This window comes from Solanum dulcamara, chromosome 12 (genome assembly GCF_947179165.1).
Source record: "Solanum dulcamara chromosome 12, daSolDulc1.2, whole genome shotgun sequence".
Taxonomy (NCBI): domain Eukaryota; kingdom Viridiplantae; phylum Streptophyta; class Magnoliopsida; order Solanales; family Solanaceae; genus Solanum; species Solanum dulcamara.
In genome coordinates, this window is record NC_077248.1 from 14,480,193 (window position 1) to 14,487,299 (window position 7,107).

Genomic DNA, 7,107 nt, shown 5'->3' on the forward strand with positions numbered 1-7,107 from the left:
GCTAAGCTTATCTTTTTTGCCGAACCTCATCACACCCTTCATAGGCGACACATTCAAAAATACCCAATCGCCAATCTGAAACTCTAGTGGTCGACGTCGCTTATCTGCATATGATTTCTGTCGACTCTAGGTAGCCAATAACTGCTCCCAAATAAGCTTCACTTTATCAACTGCTTCCTGTACCACATCTGGCCCAACTAATTTCGTCTCGCCCACGTCAAATCAACCAATTGGGGATCTTCACTTCCTACCATACAGGGCTTCATACGGCGCCATCTGAATGTTGGAATTGTAGCTATTATTATAAGTAAATTCAATAAGTGGCAAATGATCATCCCAGCTACCTTTGAAATCAATTATACAAGCCCGCAACATATATTCCAATGTCTGAATAGTGCACTCGGCCTGTCCATCGGATTGAGGATGAAACGTGGTGCTAAGACTCACATGAGTCCCTAATCCTTCATGGGGATCTCCAGAAGTTAACCATAAATTGGGCATCTCTGTCGGTTATAATAGATACAGAAACTCCATGGAGCCTTACTATCTCTTTAATATATAATCTGGCATAATCCCCAGCCGAATACGTAGTCCTAATAGGAAGAAAATGGGCTAATTTCGTCAATCTATCAATAATAACCCAAACAGAATCATACCTGCGTGGAGTGCGCGGTAATCTTGTAACGAAATCCATGTTAATTCTTTCCTATTTCTAAGTATGAATTTCTATTTTTTGTAGTAATCCAGCGGGTTTTTGATGCTCGATCTTAACTTGCTGACAATTTGGACACTGACCAACAAACTCTGCAATGTCTCTTTTCATCACATACCATCAATGTAGCGACCCTCCAGGGAGGATGCTACTACAAAAAAAAACGTATATTAAATTCGTGACACAAAAAAATAAATATATATATATAACTTTCTGTAAGGCCCATTTATATGATAAAAAAAATGAAAGGTGTAAGTTGTTAGCCAACTTAATTTTTTTTTTCCATCTCAATTAAATCAAATAAAAATTTCAATTTAGGACGGGCGACTTCTCAAATTAGTTTTATTTTTAAAAAATATATCTTCCGAGACAATCATGTATTACGATAATTTATGCTTCATTCAAATGTTCTAACTCCAAAGGGTAATTTAGTACTTCATAAAATTTAGAAATGTACATACCCCAAAATTTACAAAACAAGCAACAATCTTTAAGTTACAACTCTCAGAAATACGTACATAAATACAAATACACAAGCAAACCATAAATCGTATACACGTCCCAAAATACTACAAAATATAGGTGCCTATATGCAAATGTGATCTTCCTTAAAGCTTCCAAAACTTCAACTCCAATGGCCAACCTCAAGCATCTTCTCGGACATTTCCTACGATAGAAACAACTATCGCTAAGCATAAAGCTTAGTGGTGCAAAACTACAAGTTTGAAGCCTTTGGGTTCTTCAACTTATTTTCTCAAGTCATGGCAGCACAAATGTACACATAACAAATAAATCAAGACAACAAATATATCATGACTATCAAGTTCGATAAAAAAAACTAAGTGTCAATAATTCATGAAAACACGTTAACAAGCTTTAACATTTAGTTTCGCCCAATGTGTACGTCATGCCTTCACACCAAACATGATCAAGTCTCAAGAAGGACCGGAGCCCTGTATCAAGAAGAGTAAACACCCAATAATCAAGAGAACCAAGAACCATATTAAAAATGGCTTCCTAATTCGTACTTAAAATGGACAACTTCCATACTTAAGACGAATTAAAAATCCATAATCAAGATGGCAAAGGGTCCGAAACAAGAGGCATGCCAATGGTGACAAAGTCACAGCCACAAGAAGGACAAAGTCCACAAGAATGTCAAGTGATCAAACAATCCGTACAAGTGGGCGAGTTAAACAAGTGTCTTGCAATTTCCAAATATACCAACATGACAAGACATATTTCAAGAAAATAACAAATATATCAAGATAGGCTTTCAATATATTAGCAGGTAACAAGAGTTTATACACAAACCTCAGCCCTTTTAGCATACAACAATTCAACAGTCCCACACGACTTCAAAAGTTCAAACCGTAGGCCATCAAATGTCTCAAGTTCTTCAACTTGCACACGATATAAGCAACCTTAAAAATACCATTAAATATCTTATTTAAATTTCCAGAATATCCATAATATTTACATAAAACAAGATTTATTATTGCAATTAAGCCTAGAATGTTTCAACCCGAATTATGTTACCAACACAGAAAATTTGGAAAGTCAAGTATCGCAGCTTGAATCTAAATTTCGAAACTCAAAAATGCAAAACTGGATTTTATACCCTTCATGAAACTTTTAGATATATGTCTTAAGTTTGCAACCCAAAAAGAATCAACTCAAAATTCATTTTGTACGAAAACATATCCTCAAAATACTAACAGGTACACATGACAGATTTTGTAAATCAAGAATCTGGACAGACATACTTGTCCAGTTGAATCTAAGTTTGGAAACTGAAAACGGAAAAATTGGACTTTATACCCTTCACCAAACTTGTAGATATGTGTCTCTAGTTTCCAACCCAACAGAAATCAACTCAAAAAGAATTTTATACAAAAAGATATCCCCAAAATACTAACAGGTACACATGATAAATTTTGAAAATCAAAAATCTGGACAGACATACTTGTCCAGTTGTATCTAAGTTTGGGAACTGAAAACGGCAAAAATGGACTTTATACCCTTCACCAAACTTGTAGATCTATGTCTTTAGTTTCCAACCCAATAGAAATTAACTCAAAATTCATTTTGTACAAAACGATATCGTCAAAACACTAACAGCAGTACAAGTAGAGTTTGCACAAACAGAATTCTGGGCAGCACCTGCCATGTACTTCCTCGCCCAGTTTCAAGTAAATACATGAAGATTTGAGTTTTGAGAGCTGAACGAAAGTTGTAAACAGATGAAATATCTTTCTAGAACATCTTAAATCACTTAAAACAAAGCTTTATATAAGAGATTATGCTAAAAACACTAACAACAGTCAATTCCAAAAACGGGTTTATAGCTTACCTCAATCGTGTGGAGTTTGTTTGGGGATCAACCAAGAAAAGTCTTGATGATCGATTTGGTGGATGAATATGTGAGAGAAGGGAGGTTTTGGTTTCTGTATTTCTTGAAGAAAAACGAAATTGGAGGGTTGGTGGAGAGGATAAGGGGAAAGGATAGGAACTTAAAGAAATGAGAAAATAAATGATAACAAAAAGGAAGTTTCCCCACTTTTGTAAATATCTAGTCCATTTAATAAATTGAAAAGATAATCATAGTAGGACTAGTTTATATAACTACACCATAACACTTCCAACAAGTTTAAATGTCATCAAGTTCACATTCAAGAAGTGCAAACATATAATATATCTTTACTATCAAAATACTCTAAATCAAAAATTTAGGTATTTGCTAAAAAAAACTTTTGGGGTGTTACAACTCTCTCCCCCTTAAGAAATTTCGTCTCGAAATTTACCTTGTTTTAGTCATGAAACAAGTATGGATATTGAGTCCTCATGTCTTCCTCTCTATCCCAGGTGGCTTCTTTTCTAGAATGGTTCCTCCAAAGTACCTTTACTAAGGGAATTCTCTTGTTTCTAAGCTGCTTCATTTCACGAGCTTGAATTAGGATAGGTTCTTTGTTATATGTCAAATCTGGATTAACCTCAATAGATTCTACCAAAAGAACATGAGATGGATCAGAACGATATCTTCTGAGCATCGAAACGTGGAATACATTGTGGATTTTCTCCAACTCAGGCGGCAAAGCTAATTTATATGCAACTGGTCCTACTCTTTCTAGTATCTCGTAAGGCCCGATAAATCGAGGACTAAGTTTTCCTTTTTGGCCAAATCTCATAATCTTTTTCCATGGAGAAACCTTTAAAAATACTTTATCGCCAACTTGATGCTCAATTTCACGCCTTTTCAGATCAGCATATGACTTTTGTCTTTCCGAAGCTATTTTTAGACGATCCTTGATGACTTTTACCTTATCTTCAGTTTGTTGCACAATCTCAGGACCAACGAGTTTTTGTTCACCAACTTCACTCCAGCAAAGAGGAGTTCTACACTTCCTCCCATATAAGGCTTCGTAGGGTGGCATGCCAATGCTTGATTGGTAGCTATTGTTATAAGCGAATTCTATCAAGGCTAGGTGTCTGTCCCAACTACCTTCAAATTCCATAATGCAAGCTCGAAGCATATCTTCCAAAATTTGAATCACCCTCTCGGATTGGCCATCTGTCTGAGGATGGAAAGATGTACTAAAGTTCACCCTAGTGCCCAAAGCTTCTTGCAAGCTAGTCCAGAATCTAGATGTAAACCTTGGGTCTCGATCAGATACAATAGAAACAGGAACTCCATGTAGTCTCACAATCTCATTAACATACAATTCTGCTAGACGTTCAAGTGGGTAGTCCATTCTGACGGCCAAGAAGTGAGCACTTTTAGTGAGCCTATCAACTATAACCCAAATTGCATCATGATTTCTTTGGGTACGTGGAAGCCCAGAAACAAAGTCCATGGTTATTCTTTCCCATTTCCACTCAGGTATTGATAAGGGTTGTAATAATCCCGTTGGGACTTGATGCTCGGCCTTTATCTGTTGACAAGCTAAGCATTTAGAAACATATACCGCAATATCCTTCTTCATACCATTCCACCAGTAGTGTTCTTTGATGGTTTGGTACATTTTTGTGCCTCCAGGATGCATTGCATATGGTGACGTATGTGCTTCATTCAAAATTTCTTTCCTCAAGTTGTCATCCTTTGGAACACATAACCTATTATGATAAAATAGAGCACCATCCTCCCCAAAAGTAAAATTAAGCTTTCCTCCAGTTTGAACTTCTTTGATCAATTTCACAAGCTTCTCATCTAACTGTTGTGCTTTTTTCACCTGTTCAAGTAGAACTGGTTTGAATTGCAACCTAGCAATAATAGACCCATCAGAATTAATTGCAAGACAAGCATTCATGGCTCGTAAGTCAAGGAATGAAGTCAAAGGATTAATAGATAAGCTAGCAAAGGCTTTGCGACTTAGAGCATCCGCAACTACATTGGCTTTACCAGGATGATAGTCAATGGTACAATCATAATCTTTAATGAGTTCAAGCCATCTACGCTGCCTCAAATTCAATTCTTTCTGTGTGCCCAAGTACTTCAAACTCTTGTGATCGGTAAATATGTGACACTTTTCTCCATATAAGTAATGCCTCCAAATTTTCAATGCAAACACTATGGCAGCGAGCTCAAGGTCATGAGTAGGATAGTTCAATTCATGTGGTTTCAATTTTTGGGAAGCATACGCAACAACTTTCCCTTCTTGCATCAGGACACAACCCAAACCATGATGAGAAACATCACTATATATCACATATTCTTTACCTTCAGTTGGTAGAGTAAGTATAGGAGCTTGTGTCAATAAGGATTTGAGCTTTTCAAAACTTTCCTGGCATTTGTCATCCCATGCAAACTTGACATTCTTCCTCAAGATTTTAGTCAAAGGGGAGGCAATAATGGAGAAGCCTTTAACAAACCTCCTATAGTATCCTGCTAAACCCAAGAAACTCCTTACTTCAGTTGGACTTTTAGGTGGTTTCCATTCAACAATTGCTTCAATTTTATTAGGATCCACCTTCACCCCTTCGGCTGACACAATATGTCCTAGAAAGGCCACTTTACCGAGCCAGAATTCACATTTAGAAAGCTTAGCATAAAGCTTCTTCTCTTGCAGAATTTGCAAAACAATTCGAAGATGTTTATCATGCTCTTCTTCATTCTTGGAATATATCAAAATATCATCTATAAAGACCACCACAAATTGATCAAGATAAGGCCTAAATACTCGATTCATCAAATCCATGAATATTGCAGGAGCATTAGTTAATCCGAATGGCATCACTAAGAATTCATAGTGACCGTATCGAGTTCTAAAAGCAGTTTTAGGAACATCTTCCTTTCTAACACGCAGTTGGTGATATCCAGACCTTAAATCAATCTTTGAGAATAAATTTGCACCCTTCAACTGGTCGAACAAATCATCAATCCTTGGTAGTGGATATCTGTTCTTGATTGTTATTTTGTTCAATTGTCTATAGTCAATACAAAGTCTAAGAGTACCATCTTTCTTCTTCACAAATAGCACAGGGGCTCCCCAAGGAGAAACACTTGGACGAATAAAACCTTTCTCAAGAAGTTCTTGCAACTGAGTTTTCAATTCCCTTAATTCTGCTGGTGTCATTCTATAAGGAGTGATAGAAATAGGAGTAGATCCAGGATTGAGCTCAATTGGAAATTCTTCTCTTTCTGGTGGTAACCCAGGAAGATTTTCTGGAAACACTTCAGGAAAGTCACACACAGTAGGTATATCTTTAAGGCTAGGACTCTCCACACGTATATCAATTATGTGAGCAAGATATGCACTACAACCTTGATGAATCATTTTTCTTACTAAGGCCGCAGAAATAATATTAGATGACAATGATCTTTCACCGTGCACAATAATGTGTGAAAATGTAGGGTCCTTAAAAGTCACCTGCTTAGACCTACAATCCACTACTGCATGATATTTATAAAGCCAATCCATACTGATAATAATATCAAAATCATGGAAAGGCATTTCAATCAAATCAGCAGGAAAAATCAAGTTTTGAATCATGAAAGGACAAGCTTGGTAAATTCGATTACAGACAACTTGGTAACCTAAAGGACTTTCAACCAGAACATCAAAGTTAAGCCTCATAGATTTCACATTTTCAGGAAGAACCAGTGATGAACAAATATAGGAATGTGTAGAGTCAGGATCAAATAGTGTAAACACAGATAAGCCATATAAGTCAAATTTACCGACAACCACGTCCTGTCCCTCTTGATCATCTCTCTGCTTCATAGCATAAGCTCGTGCAGTAGCTCTGGACCCGCTAGCTTGATTTGCTCCACTTGCCCCTGCTGCTTGGTTGGTTTTAGGCCTTGCACCTCTATTGGTTTGTGGAGGATTATTAGAAGACTTCTGCATTGAGCCCTTAGTGTACACGGGAGGAACGTTTTTAGGATTTGGACAGTC

General features: G+C 36.9%; 1 long non-coding RNA gene across 2 annotated transcripts; it reads right to left on the reverse strand.

The window, feature by feature from the left end:
• Positions 1-1,113: 1,113 nt before the first annotated feature.
• LOC129876756 (uncharacterized) lies at positions 1,114-3,271 on the reverse strand. Of its 2 annotated transcripts, none has more exons than XR_008763411.1 (3): positions 3,066-3,271; positions 2,027-2,136; positions 1,114-1,665 (listed from the first exon to the last, which is right to left on the reverse strand). It is a non-coding gene; the product is annotated as an uncharacterized LOC129876756 (long non-coding RNA). The 2 variants fall into 2 exon arrangements; XR_008763410.1 differs by having other exon boundaries at positions 1,114-1,379; positions 3,066-3,267.
• Between the last annotated feature and the right edge of the window lie 3,836 nt (positions 3,272-7,107).